Source organism: Brachyhypopomus gauderio, unplaced genomic scaffold, assembly GCF_052324685.1.
Source record: "Brachyhypopomus gauderio isolate BG-103 unplaced genomic scaffold, BGAUD_0.2 sc130, whole genome shotgun sequence".
Taxonomy (NCBI): domain Eukaryota; kingdom Metazoa; phylum Chordata; class Actinopteri; order Gymnotiformes; family Hypopomidae; genus Brachyhypopomus; species Brachyhypopomus gauderio.
In genome coordinates this window covers 84,315-97,417 of record NW_027506951.1, presented here as the reverse complement: position 1 = coordinate 97,417, position 13,103 = coordinate 84,315, and the positions used below count along the sequence as shown (strand labels likewise).

Genomic DNA, 13,103 nt, shown 5'->3' with positions numbered 1-13,103 from the left:
TTCAGAATGGCAGGAGAAGAAAGAAGATCAAGTAGTGACATATCCTGCCAGGATGCCTTTTGCAAAGTGTTGTATGTGACTGTGTGCTGAGGCGAGGTTGAAGAGGAAGCTGCTTTTATCAGACTGGAAATGATGATTCTTGCCTCTTCCAATTCAACATAAATTCACCTTCTTTCGTGAAAAAGTCGGCAAAGACTTCTTCAAAGAGGTAGCGTGGCCGAGTGGTCTAAGGCGCTGGATTTAAGCTCCATTCTCTTCGGAGGCGTGGGTTCAAATCCCACCGCTACCAAGTGGAGTTTTACAAACACTCACGGTCAGTTGTGCCCCTGCCAAATCACTTGTCTATGTGAAAAGAAGAAAACGAGTAGCGAAAAGAAAGAAGAAGCAGCAATTCATCCATCATCGTCATCCTTTCCAAGTCCCTTTAAAAGCCATCTGCAGGGGTTGTAACTTGCTGTTCATATTTTTGTTGCTTAATATTTCATATAGCTAAATGATATGCAAGTCATTAATGACACATAAGCAGCAGCAATCCACTCAAGATGGGCCTTTTAATTATCCAAGGAGTTCAAGCTGGTATGTCAAAATGGGAACGGTGCTGTGTCCCTCCAAGAAAACGACTTGATACAAGTATGCTAAGTACACTACCAGATTGTCATGTACTCTGAGTCTAAGCTGTGAGAATTCATAGCACACCAATAAACCCATGCTGAAATTGGAACATTTGTAATGTGCAGGGTGTTAAAAGGCCGGACGATAAAACGTAAGCGTTCATCTACTTATTCAGAATGGCAGGAGAAGAAAGAAGATCAAGTAGTGACATATCCTGCCAGGATGCCTTTTGCAAAGTGTTGTATGTGACTGTGTGCTGAGGCGAGGTTGAAGAGGAAGCTGCTTTTATCAGACTGGAAATGATGATTCTTGCCTCTTCCAATTCAACATAAATTCACCTTCTTTCGTGAAAAAGTCGGCAAAGACTTCTTCAAAGAGGTAGCGTGGCCGAGTGGTCTAAGGCGCTGGATTTAAGCTCCATTCTCTTCGGAGGCGTGGGTTCAAATCCCACCGCTACCAAGTGGAGTTTTACAAACACTCACGGTCAGTTGTGCCCCTGCCAAATCACTTGTCTATGTGAAAAGAAGAAAACGAGTAGCGAAAAGAAAGAAGAAGCAGCAATTCATCCATCATCGTCATCCTTTCCAAGTCCCTTTAAAAGCCATCTGCAGGGGTTTTAACTTGCTGTTCATATTTTTGTTGCTTAATATTTCATATAGCTAAATGATATGCAAGTCATTAATGACACATAAGCAGCAGCAATCCACTCAAGATGGGCCTTTTAATTATCCAAGGAGTTCAAGCTGGTATGTCAAAATGGGAACGGTGCTGTGTCCCTCCAAGAAAACGACTTGATACAAGTATGCTAAGTACACTACCAGATTGTCATGTACTCTGAGTCTAAGCTGTGAGAATTCATAGCACACCAATAAACCCATGCTGAAATTGGAACATTTGTAATGTGCAGGGTGTTAAAAGGCCGGACGATAAAACGTAAGCGTTCATCTACTTATTCAGAATGGCAGGAGAAGAAAGAAGATCAAGTAGTGACATATCCTGCCAGGATGCCTTTTGCAAAGTGTTGTATGTGACTGTGTGCTGAGGCAAGGTTGAAGAGGAAGCTGCTTTTATCAGACTGGAAATGATGATTCTTGCCTCTTCCAATTCAACATAAATTCACCTTCTTTCGTGAAAAAGTCGGCAAACACTTCTTCATAGAGGTAGCGTGGCCGAGTGGTCTAAGGCGCTGGATTTAAGCTCCATTCTCTTCGGAGGCGTGGGTTCAAATCCCACCGCTACCAAGTGGAGTTTTATAAACACTCACGGTCAGTTGTGCCCCTGCCAAATCACTTGTCTATGTGAAAAGAAGAAAACGAGTAGCGAAAAGAAAGAAGAAGCAGCAACTCATCCATCATCGTCATCCTTTCCAAGTCCCTTTAAATGCCATCTGCAGGGGTTTTAACTTGCTGTTCATATTTTTGTTGCTTAATATTTCATATAGCTAAATGATATGCAAGTCATTAATGACACATAAGCAGCAGCAATCCATTCAAGATGGCCCTTTTAATTATCCAAGGAGTTCAAGCTGGTATGTCAAAATGGGAACGGTGCTGTGTCCCTCCACGAAAACGACTTGATACAGATATGCTATGTACACTACCAGATTGTCATGTACTCTGAGTCTAAGCTGTGAGAATTCCTAGCACACCAATAAACCCATGCTGAAATTGGAACAATTGTAATGTGCAGGGTGTTAAAAGGCCGGACGATAAAACGTAAGCGTTCATCTACTTATTCAGAATGGCAGGAGAAGAAAGAAGATCAAGTAGTGACATATCCTGCCAGGATGCCTTTTGCAAAGTGTTGTATGTGACTGTGTGCTGAGGCGAGGTTGAAGAGGAAGCTGCTTTTATCAGACTGGAAATGATGATTCTTGCCTCTTCCAATTCAACATAAATTCACCTTCTTTCGTGAAAAAGTCGGTAAAGACTTCTTCAAAGAGGTAGCGTGGCCGAGTGGTCTAAGGCGCTGGATTTAAGCTCCATTCTCTTCGGAGGCGTGGGTTCAAATCCCACCGCTACCAAGTGGAGTTTTACAAACACTCACGGTCAGTTGTGCCCCTGCCAAATCACTTGTCTATGTGAAAAGAAGAAAACGAGTAGCGAAAAGAAAGAAGAAGCAGCAATTCATCCATCATCGTCATCCTTTCCAAGTCCCTTTAAAAGCCATCTGCAGGGGTTTTAACTTGCTGTTCATATTTTTGTTGCTTAATATTTCATATAGCTAAATGATATGCAAGTCATTAATGACACATAAGCAGCAGCAATCCACTCAAGATGGGCCTTTTAATTATCCAAGGAGTTCAAGCTGGTATGTCAAAATGGGAACGGTGCTGTGTCCCTCCAAGAAAACGACTTGATACAAGTATGCTAAGTACACTACCAGATTGTCATGTACTCTGAGTCTAAGCTGTGAGAATTCATAGCACACCAATAAACCCATGCTGAAATTGGAACATTTGTAATGTGCAGGGTGTTAAAAGGCCGGACGATAAAACGTAAGCGTTCATCTACTTATTCAGAATGGCAGGAGAAGAAAGAAGATCAAGTAGTGACATATCCTGCCAGGATGCCTTTTGCAAAGTGTTGTATGTGACTGTGTGCTGAGACGAGGTTGAAGAGGAAGCTGCTTTTATCAGACTGGAAATGATGATTCTTGCCTCTTCCAATTCAACATAAATTCACCTTCTTTCGTGAAAAAGTCGGCAAAGACTTCTTCAAAGAGGTAGCGTGGCCGAGTGGTCTAAGGCGCTGGATTTAAGCTCCATTCTCTTCGGAGGCGTGGGTTCAAATCCCACCGCTACCAAGTGGAGTTTTACAAACACTCACGGTCAGTTGTGCCCCTGCCAAATCACTTGTCTATGTGAAAAGAAGAAAACGAGTAGCGAAAAGAAAGAAGAAGCAGCAATTCATCCATCATCGTCATCCTTTCCAAGTCCCTTTAAAAGCCATCTGCAGGGGTTTTAACTTGCTGTTCATATTTTTGTTGCTTAATATTTCATATAGCTAAATGATATGCAAGTCATTAATGACACATAAGCAGCAGCAATCCACTCAAGATGGGCCTTTTAATTATCCAAGGAGTTCAAGCTGGTATGTCAAAATGGGAACGGTGCTGTGTCCCTCCAAGAAAACGACTTGATACAAGTATGCTAAGTACACTACCAGATTGTCATGTACTCTGAGTCTAAGCTGTGAGAATTCATAGCACACCAATAAACCCATGCTGAAATTGGAACATTTGTAATGTGCAGGGTGTTAAAAGGCCGGACGATAAAACGTAAGCGTTCATCTACTTATTCAGAATGGCAGGAGAAGAAAGAAGATCAAGTAGTGACATATCCTGCCAGGATGCCTTTTGCAAAGTGTTGTATGTGACTGTGTGCTGAGGCAAGGTTGAAGAGGAAGCTGCTTTTATCAGACTGGAAATGATGATTCTTGCCTCTTCCAATTCAACATAAATTCACCTTCTTTCGTGAAAAAGTCGGCAAAGACTTCTTCATAGAGGTAGCGTGGCCGAGTGGTCTAAGGCGCTGGATTTAAGCTCCATTCTCTTCGGAGGCGTGGGTTCAAATCCCACCGCTACCAAGTGGAGTTTTACAAACACTCACAGTCAGTTGTGCCCCTGCCAAATCACTTGTCTATGTGAAAAGAAGAAAACGAGTAGCGAAAAGAAAGAAGAAGCAGCAATTCATCCATCATCGTCATCCTTTCCAAGTCCCTTTAAAAGCCATCTGCAGGGGTTTTAACTTGCTGTTCATATTTTTGTTGCTTAATATTTCATATAGCTAAATGATATGCAAGTCATTAATGACACATAAGCAGCAGCAATCCACTCAAGATGGACCTTTTAATTATCCAAGGAGTTCAAGCTGGTATGTCAAAATGGGAACGGTGCTGTGTCCCTCCAAGAAAACGACTTGATACAAGTATGCTAAGTACACTACCAGATTGTCATGTACTCTGAGTCTAAGCTGTGAGAATTCATAGCACACCAATAAACCCATGCTGAAATTGGAACATTTGTAATGTGCAGGGTGTTAAAAGGCCGGACGATAAAACGTAAGCGTTCATCTACTTATTCAGAATGGCAGGAGAAGAAAGAAGATCAAGTAGTGACATATCCTGCCAGGATGCCTTTTGCAAAGTGTTGTATGTGACTGTGTGCTGAGGCAAGGTTGAAGAGGAAGCTGCTTTTATCAGACTGGAAATGATGATTCTTGCCTCTTCCAATTCAACATAAATTCACCTTCTTTCGTGAAAAAGTCGGCAAAGACTTCTTCATAGAGGTAGCGTGGCCGAGTGGTCTAAGGCGCTGGATTTAAGCTCCATTCTCTTCGGAGGCGTGGGTTCAAATCCCACCGCTACCAAGTGGAGTTTTACAAACACTCACGGTCAGTTGTGCCCCTGCCAAATCACTTGTCTATGTGAAAAGAAGAAAACGAGTAGCGAAAAGAAAGAAGAAGCAGCAACTCATCCATCATCAAGTCATCCTTTCCAAGTCCCTTTAAATGCCATCTGCAGGGGTTTTAACTTGCTGTTCATATTTTTGTTGCTTAATATTTCATATAGCTAAATGATATGCAAGTCATTAATGACACATAAGCAGCAGCAATCCATTCAAGATGGCCCTTTTAATTATCCAAGGAGTTCAAGCTGGTATGTCAAAATGAAAACGGTGCTGTGTCCCTCCACGAAAACGACTTGATACAGATATGCTATGTACACTACCAGATTGTCATGTACTCTGAGTCTAAGCTGTGAGAATTCCTAGCACACCAATAAACCCATGCTGAAATTGGAACAATTGTAATGTGCAGGGTGTTAAAAGGCCTGACGATAAAACGTAAGCGTTCATCTACTTATTCAGAATGGCAGGAGAAGAAAGAAGATCAAGTAGTGACATATCCTGCCAGGATGCCTTTTGCAAAGTGTTGTATGTGACTGTGTGCTGAGGCGAGGTTGAAGAGGAAGCTGCTTTTATCAGACTGGAAATGATGATTCTTGCCTCTTCCAATTCAACATAAATTCACCTTCTTTCGTGAAAAAGTCGGCAAAGACTTCTTCAAAGAGGTAGCGTGGCCGAGTGGTCTAAGGCGCTGGATTTAAGCTCCATTCTCTTCGGAGGCGTGGGTTCAAATCCCACCGCTACCAAGTGGATTTTTACAAACACTCACGGTCAGTTGTGCCCCTGCCAAATCACTTGTCTATGTGAAAAGAAGAAAACGAGTAGCGAAAAGAAAGAAGAAGCAGCAATTTATCCATCATCGTCATCCTTTCCAAGTCCCTTTAAAAGCCATCTGCAGGGGTTTTAACTTGCTGTTCATATTTTTGTTGCTTAATATTTCATATAGCTAAATGATATGCAAGTCATTAATGACACATAAGCAGCAGCAATCCACTCAAGATGGGCCTTTTAATTATCCAAGGAGTTCAAGCTGGTATGTCAAAATGGGAACGGTGCTGTGTCCCTCCAAGAAAACGACTTGATACAAGTATGCTAAGTACACTACCAGATTGTCATGTACTCTGAGTCTAAGCTGTGAGAATTCATAGCACACCAATAAACCCATGCTGAAATTGGAACATTTGTAATGTGCAGGGTGTTAAAAGGCCGGACGATAAAACGTAAGCGTTCATCTACTTATTCAGAATGGCAGGAGAAGAAAGAAGATCAAGTAGTGACATATCCTGCCAGGATGCCTTTTGCAAAGTGTTGTATGTGACTGTGTGCTGAGGCAAGGTTGAAGAGGAAGCTGCTTTTATCAGACTGGAAATGATGATTCTTGCCTCTTCCAATTCAACATAAATTCACCTTCTTTCGTGAAAAAGTCGGCAAAGACTTCTTCATAGAGGTAGCGTGGCCGAGTGGTCTAAGGCGCTGGATTTAAGCTCCATTCTCTTCGGAGGCGTGGGTTCAAATCCCACCGCTACCAAGTGGAGTTTTACAAACACTCACGGTCAGTTGTGCCCCTGCCAAATCACTTGTCTATGTGAAAAGAAGAAAACGAGTAGCGAAAAGAAAGAAGAAGCAGCAACTCATCCATCATCAAGTCATCCTTTCCAAGTCCCTTTAAATGCCATCTGCAGGGGTTTTAACTTGCTGTTCATATTTTTGTTGCTTAATATTTCATATAGCTAAATGATATGCAAGTCATTAATGACACATAAGCAGCAGCAATCCATTCAAGATGGCCCTTTTAATTATCCAAGGAGTTCAAGCTGGTATGTCAAAATGAAAACGGTGCTGTGTCCCTCCACGAAAACGACTTGATACAGATATGCTATGTACACTACCAGATTGTCATGTACTCTGAGTCTAAGCTGTGAGAATTCCTAGCACACCAATAAACCCATGCTGAAATTGGAACAATTGTAATGTGCAGGGTGTTAAAAGGCCTGACGATAAAACGTAAGCGTTCATCTACTTATTCAGAATGGCAGGAGAAGAAAGAAGATCAAGTAGTGACATATCCTGCCAGGATGCCTTTTGCAAAGTGTTGTATGTGACTGTGTGCTGAGGCGAGGTTGAAGAGGAAGCTGCTTTTATCAGACTGGAAATGATGATTCTTGCCTCTTCCAATTCAACATAAATTCACCTTCTTTCGTGAAAAAGTCGGCAAAGACTTCTTCAAAGAGGTAGCGTGGCCGAGTGGTCTAAGGCGCTGGATTTAAGCTCCATTCTCTTCGGAGGCGTGGGTTCAAATCCCACCGCTACCAAGTGGATTTTTACAAACACTCACGGTCAGTTGTGCCCCTGCCAAATCACTTGTCTATGTGAAAAGAAGAAAACGAGTAGCGAAAAGAAAGAAGAAGCAGCAATTTATCCATCATCGTCATCCTTTCCAAGTCCCTTTAAAAGCCATCTGCAGGGGTTTTAACTTGCTGTTCATATTTTTGTTGCTTAATATTTCATATAGCTAAATGATATGCAAGTCATTAATGACACATAAGCAGCAGCAATCCACTCAAGATGGGCCTTTTAATTATCCAAGGAGTTCAAGCTGGTATGTCAAAATGGGAACGGTGCTGTGTCCCTCCAAGAAAACGACTTGATACAAGTATGCTAAGTACACTACCAGATTGTCATGTACTCTGAGTCTAAGCTGTGAGAATTCATAGCACACCAATAAACCCATGCTGAAATTGGAACATTTGTAATGTGCAGGGTGTTAAAAGGCCGGACGATAAAACGTAAGCGTTCATCTACTTATTCAGAATGGCAGGAGAAGAAAGAAGATCAAGTAGTGACATATCCTGCCAGGATGCCTTTTGCAAAGTGTTGTATGTGACTGTGTGCTGAGGCAAGGTTGAAGAGGAAGCTGCTTTTATCAGACTGGAAATGATGATTCTTGCCTCTTCCAATTCAACATAAATTCACCTTCTTTCGTGAAAAAGTCGGCAAAGACTTCTTCATAGAGGTAGCGTGGCCGAGTGGTCTAAGGCGCTGGATTTAAGCTCCATTCTCTTCGGAGGCGTGGGTTCAAATCCCACCGCTACCAAGTGGAGTTTTACAAACACTCACGGTCAGTTGTGCCCCTGCCAAATCACTTGTCTATGTGAAAAGAAGAAAACGAGTAGCGAAAAGAAAGAAGAAGCAGCAACTCATCCATCATCAAGTCATCCTTTCCAAGTCCCTTTAAATGCCATCTGCAGGGGTTTTAACTTGCTGTTCATATTTTTGTTGCTTAATATTTCATATAGCTAAATGATATGCAAGTCATTAATGACACATAAGCAGCAGCAATCCATTCAAGATGGCCCTTTTAATTATCCAAGGAGTTCAAGCTGGTATGTCAAAATGAAAACGGTGCTGTGTCCCTCCACGAAAACGACTTGATACAGATATGCTATGTACACTACCAGATTGTCATGTACTCTGAGTCTAAGCTGTGAGAATTCCTAGCACACCAATAAACCCATGCTGAAATTGGAACAATTGTAATGTGCAGGGTGTTAAAAGGCCTGACGATAAAACGTAAGCGTTCATCTACTTATTCAGAATGGCAGGAGAAGAAAGAAGATCAAGTAGTGACATATCCTGCCAGGATGCCTTTTGCAAAGTGTTGTATGTGACTGTGTGCTGAGGCGAGGTTGAAGAGGAAGCTGCTTTTATCAGACTGGAAATGATGATTCTTGCCTCTTCCAATTCAACATAAATTCACCTTCTTTCGTGAAAAAGTCGGCAAAGACTTCTTCAAAGAGGTAGCGTGGCCGAGTGGTCTAAGGCGCTGGATTTAAGCTCCATTCTCTTCGGAGGCGTGGGTTCAAATCCCACCGCTACCAAGTGGATTTTTACAAACACTCACGGTCAGTTGTGCCCCTGCCAAATCACTTGTCTATGTGAAAAGAAGAAAACGAGTAGCGAAAAGAAAGAAGAAGCAGCAATTTATCCATCATCGTCATCCTTTCCAAGTCCCTTTAAAAGCCATCTGCAGGGGTTTTAACTTGCTGTTCATATTTTTGTTGCTTAATATTTCATATAGCTAAATGATATGCAAGTCATTAATGACACATAAGCAGCAGCAATCCACTCAAGATGGGCCTTTTAATTATCCAAGGAGTTCAAGCTGGTATGTCAAAATGGGAACGGTGCTGTGTCCCTCCAAGAAAACGACTTGATACAGATATGCTATGTACACTACCAGATTGTCATGTACTCTGAGTCTAAGCTGTGAGAATTCCTAGCACACCAATAAACCCATGGTAAGCGTTCATCTACTTATTCAGAATGGCAGGAGAAGAAAGAAGATCAAGTAGTGACATATCCTGCCAGGATGCCTTTTGCAAAGTGTTGTATGTGACTGTGTGCTGAGGCGAGGTTGAAGAGGAAGCTGCTTTTATCAGACTGGAAATGATGATTCTTGCCTCTTCCAATTCAACATAAATTCACCTTCTTTCGTGAAAAAGTCGGCAAAGACTTCTTCAAAGAGGTAGCGTGGCCGAGTGGTCTAAGGCGCTGGATTTAAGCTCCATTCTCTTCGGAGGCGTGGGTTCAAATCCCACCGCTACCAAGTGGAGTTTTACAAACACTCACGGTCAGTTGTGCCCCTGCCAAATCACTTGTCTATATGAAAAGAAGAAAACGAGTAGCGAAAAGAAAGAAGAAGCAGCAATTCATCCATCATCGTCATCCTTTCCAAGTCCCTTTAAAAGCCATCTGCAGGGGTTTTAACTTGCTGTTCATATTTTTGTTGCTTAATATTTCATATAGCTAAATGATATGCAAGTCATTTATGACACATAAGCAGCAGCAATCCACTCAAGATGGGCCTTTTAATTATCCAAGGAGTTCAAGCAGGTATGTCAAAATGGGAATGGTGCTGTGTCCCTCCAAGAAAACGACTTGATACAAGTATGCTATGTACACTACCAGATTGTCATGTACTCTGAGTCTAAGTTGTGAGAATTCATAGCACACCAATAAACCCATGCTGATATTGGAACATTTGTAACGTGCAGGGTGTTAAAAGGCCGGACGATAAAACTTAAGCGTTCATCTACTTATTCAGAATGGCAGGAGAAAAAAGAAGATCAAGTAGTGACATATCCTGCCAGGATGCCTTTTGCAAAGTGTTGTATGTGACTGTGTGCTGAGGCGAGGTTGAAGAGGAAGCTGCTTTTATCCGACTGGAAATGATGATTCTTGCCTCTTCCAATTCAAAATAAATTCACCTTCTTTCGTGAAAAAGTCGGCAAAGACTTCTTTATAGAGGTAGCGTGGCCGAGTGGTCTAAGGCGCTGGATTTAAGCTCCAATCTCTTCGGAGGCGTGGGTTCAAATCCCACCGCTACCAAGTGGAGTTTTACAAACACTCACGGTCAGTTGTGCCCCTGCCAAATCACTTGTCTATGTGAAAAGAAGAAAACGAGTAGCGAAAAGAAAGAAGAAGCAGCAACTCATCCATCATCAAGTTATCCTTTCCAAGTCCCTTTAAATGCCATCTGCAGGGGTTTTAACTTGCTGTTCATATTTTTGTTGCTTAATATTTCATATAGCTAAATGATATGCAAGTCATTAATGACACATAAGCAGCAGCAATCCACTCAAGATGGGCCTTTTAATTATCCAAGGAGTTCAAGCAGGTATGTCAAAATGGGAACGGTGCTGTGTCCCTCCAAGAAAACGACTTGATACAAGTATGCTATGTACACTACCAGATTGTCATGTACTCTGAGTCTAAGCTGTGAGAATTCATAGCACACCAATAAACCCATGCTGATATTGGAACATTTGTAACGTGCAGGGTGTTAAAAGGCTGGACGATAAAACGTAAGCGTTCATCTACTTATTCAGAATGGCAGGAGAAGAAAGAAGATCAAGTAGTGACATATCCTGCCAGGATGCCTTTTGCAAAGTGTTGTATCTGACTGTGTGCTGAGGCGAGGTTGAAGAGGAAGCTGCTTTTATCCGACTGGAAATGATGATTCTTGCCTCTTCCAATTCAACATAAATTCACCTTCTTTCGTGAAAAAGTCGGCAAAGACTTCTTCATAGAGGTAGCATGGCCGAGTGGTCTAAGGCGCTGGATTTAAGCTCAATTCTCTTCGGAGGCGTGGGTTCAAATCCCACCGCTATCAAGTGGACTTTTACAAACACTCACGGTCAGTTATGCCCCTGCCAAATCACTTGTCTATGTGAAAAGAAGAAAACGAGTAGCGAAAAGAAAGAACAAGCAGCAAGTCATCCTTTCCAAGTCCCTTTAAATGCCATCTGCAGGGGATTTAACTTGCTGTTCCTATTTTTGTTGCTTAATATTTCATATCGCTAAATGATATGCAAGTCATTTATGACACATAAGCAGCAGCAATCCACTCAAGATGGGCCTTTTAATTATCCAAGGAGTTCAAGCAGGTATGTCAAAATGGGAACGGTGCTGTGTCCCTCCAAGAAAACGACTTGATACAAGTATGCTATGTACACTACCTGATTGTCATGTACTCTGAGTCTAAGCTGTGAGAATTCATAGCACACCAATAAACCCATGCTGAAATTGGAACATTTGTAACGTGCAGGGTGTTAAAAGGCTGGACGATAAAACGTAAGCGTTCATCTACTTATTCAGAATGGCAGGAGAAGAAAGAAGATCAAGTAGTGACATATCCTGCCAGGATGCCTTTTGCAAAGTGTTGTATCTGACTGTGTGCTGAGGCGAGGTTGAAGAGGAAGCTGCTTTTATCCGACTGGAAATGATGATTCTTGCCTCTTCCAATTCAACATAAATTCACCTTCTTTCGTGAAAAAGTCGGCAAAGACTTCTTCATAGAGGTAGCATGGCCGAGTGGTCTAAGGCGCTGGATTTAAGCTCAATTCTCTTCGGAGGCGTGGGTTCAAATCCCACCGCTATCAAGTGGACTTTTACAAACACTCACGGTCAGTTATGCCCCTGCCAAATCACTTGTCTATGTGAAAAGAAGAAAACGAGTAGCGAAAAGAAAGAACAAGCAGCAAGTCATCCTTTCCAAGTCCCTTTAAATGCCATCTGCAGGGGATTTAACTTGCTGTTCCTATTTTTGTTGCTTAATATTTCATATCGCTAAATGATATGCAAGTCATTTATGACACATAAGCAGCAGCAATCCACTCAAGATGGGCCTTTTAATTATCCAAGGAGTTCAAGCAGGTATGTCAAAATGGGAACGGTGCTGTGTCCCTCCAAGAAAACGACTTGATACAAGTATGCTATGTACACTACCAGATTGTCATGTACTCTGAGTCTAAGCTGTGAGAATTCATAGCACACCAATAAACCCATGCTGAAATTGGAACATTTGTAATGTGCAGGGTGTTAAAAGGCCGGACGATAAAACGTAAGCGTTCATCTACTTATTCAGAATGGCAGGAGAAGAAAGAAGATCAAGTAGTGACATATCCTGCCAGGATGCCTTTTGCAAAGTGTTGTATGTGACTGTGTGCTGAGGCGAGGTTGAAGAGGAAGCTGCTTTTATCAGACTGGAAATGATGATTCTTGCCTCTTCCAATTCAACATGAATTCACCTTCTTTCGTGAAAAAGTCGGCAAACACTTCTTCTTAGAGGTGGCGTTGCCGAGTGGTCTAAGGCGCTGGATTTAAGCTCCATTCTCTTCGGAGGCATGGGTTCAAATCCCACTGCTACCAAGTGGAGTTTTACAAACACTCCCGGTCAGTTGTGCCCCTGCCAAATCACTTGTCTATGTGAAAAGAAGAAAACGAGTAGCGAAAAGAAAGAAGAAGCAGCAACTCATCCATCATCAAGTCATCCTTTCCAAGTCCCTTTAAATGCCATCTGCAGGGGTTTTAACTTGCTGTTCATATTTTTGTTGCTTAATATTTCATATAGCTAAATGATATGCAAGTCATTTATGACACATAAGCAGCAGCAATCCACTCAAGATGGGCCTTTTAATTATCCAAGGAGTTCAAGCAGGTATGTCAAAATGGGAACGGTGCTGTGTCCCTCCAAGAAAACGACTTGATACAAGTATGCTATGTACACTACCAGATTGTCATGT

The 13,103-nt window shown here is 42.0% G+C and overlaps 16 non-coding genes across 16 annotated transcripts; all 16 read left to right on the top strand.

Moving 5' to 3' along the window:
* The first annotated feature begins 207 nt into the window (after positions 1-207).
* On the top strand, positions 208-289 carry trnal-uaa (transfer RNA leucine (anticodon UAA)). The gene has a single exon. It is a non-coding gene; the product is annotated as a tRNA-Leu (tRNA).
* Positions 290-989: 700 nt separating this feature from the next.
* On the top strand, positions 990-1,071 carry trnal-uaa (transfer RNA leucine (anticodon UAA)). Its single transcript has one exon. It is a non-coding gene; the product is annotated as a tRNA-Leu (tRNA).
* Positions 1,072-1,771: 700 nt separating this feature from the next.
* On the top strand, positions 1,772-1,853 carry trnal-uaa (transfer RNA leucine (anticodon UAA)). Its single transcript has one exon. It is a non-coding gene; the product is annotated as a tRNA-Leu (tRNA).
* A 700-nt stretch (positions 1,854-2,553) lies between these two features.
* Positions 2,554-2,635, top strand: trnal-uaa (transfer RNA leucine (anticodon UAA)). The gene has a single exon. It is a non-coding gene; the product is annotated as a tRNA-Leu (tRNA).
* Positions 2,636-3,335: 700 nt separating this feature from the next.
* On the top strand, positions 3,336-3,417 carry trnal-uaa (transfer RNA leucine (anticodon UAA)). Its single transcript has one exon. It is a non-coding gene; the product is annotated as a tRNA-Leu (tRNA).
* A 700-nt stretch (positions 3,418-4,117) lies between these two features.
* trnal-uaa (transfer RNA leucine (anticodon UAA)) lies at positions 4,118-4,199 on the top strand. Its single transcript has one exon. It is a non-coding gene; the product is annotated as a tRNA-Leu (tRNA).
* Positions 4,200-4,899: 700 nt separating this feature from the next.
* On the top strand, positions 4,900-4,981 carry trnal-uaa (transfer RNA leucine (anticodon UAA)). The gene has a single exon. It is a non-coding gene; the product is annotated as a tRNA-Leu (tRNA).
* Positions 4,982-5,683: 702 nt separating this feature from the next.
* Positions 5,684-5,765, top strand: trnal-uaa (transfer RNA leucine (anticodon UAA)). The gene has a single exon. It is a non-coding gene; the product is annotated as a tRNA-Leu (tRNA).
* Positions 5,766-6,465: 700 nt separating this feature from the next.
* Positions 6,466-6,547, top strand: trnal-uaa (transfer RNA leucine (anticodon UAA)). Its single transcript has one exon. It is a non-coding gene; the product is annotated as a tRNA-Leu (tRNA).
* Positions 6,548-7,249: 702 nt separating this feature from the next.
* Positions 7,250-7,331, top strand: trnal-uaa (transfer RNA leucine (anticodon UAA)). Its single transcript has one exon. It is a non-coding gene; the product is annotated as a tRNA-Leu (tRNA).
* A 700-nt stretch (positions 7,332-8,031) lies between these two features.
* trnal-uaa (transfer RNA leucine (anticodon UAA)) lies at positions 8,032-8,113 on the top strand. The gene has a single exon. It is a non-coding gene; the product is annotated as a tRNA-Leu (tRNA).
* Positions 8,114-8,815: 702 nt separating this feature from the next.
* trnal-uaa (transfer RNA leucine (anticodon UAA)) lies at positions 8,816-8,897 on the top strand. Its single transcript has one exon. It is a non-coding gene; the product is annotated as a tRNA-Leu (tRNA).
* Positions 8,898-9,543: 646 nt separating this feature from the next.
* Positions 9,544-9,625, top strand: trnal-uaa (transfer RNA leucine (anticodon UAA)). The gene has a single exon. It is a non-coding gene; the product is annotated as a tRNA-Leu (tRNA).
* A 700-nt stretch (positions 9,626-10,325) lies between these two features.
* trnal-uaa (transfer RNA leucine (anticodon UAA)) lies at positions 10,326-10,407 on the top strand. The gene has a single exon. It is a non-coding gene; the product is annotated as a tRNA-Leu (tRNA).
* A 702-nt stretch (positions 10,408-11,109) lies between these two features.
* trnal-uaa (transfer RNA leucine (anticodon UAA)) lies at positions 11,110-11,191 on the top strand. Its single transcript is given in 2 exon segments — positions 11,110-11,147; positions 11,157-11,191. It is a non-coding gene; the product is annotated as a tRNA-Leu (tRNA).
* Positions 11,192-11,878: 687 nt separating this feature from the next.
* Positions 11,879-11,960, top strand: trnal-uaa (transfer RNA leucine (anticodon UAA)). Its single transcript is given in 2 exon segments — positions 11,879-11,916; positions 11,926-11,960. It is a non-coding gene; the product is annotated as a tRNA-Leu (tRNA).
* The last annotated feature ends 1,143 nt before the right edge of the window (positions 11,961-13,103 follow it).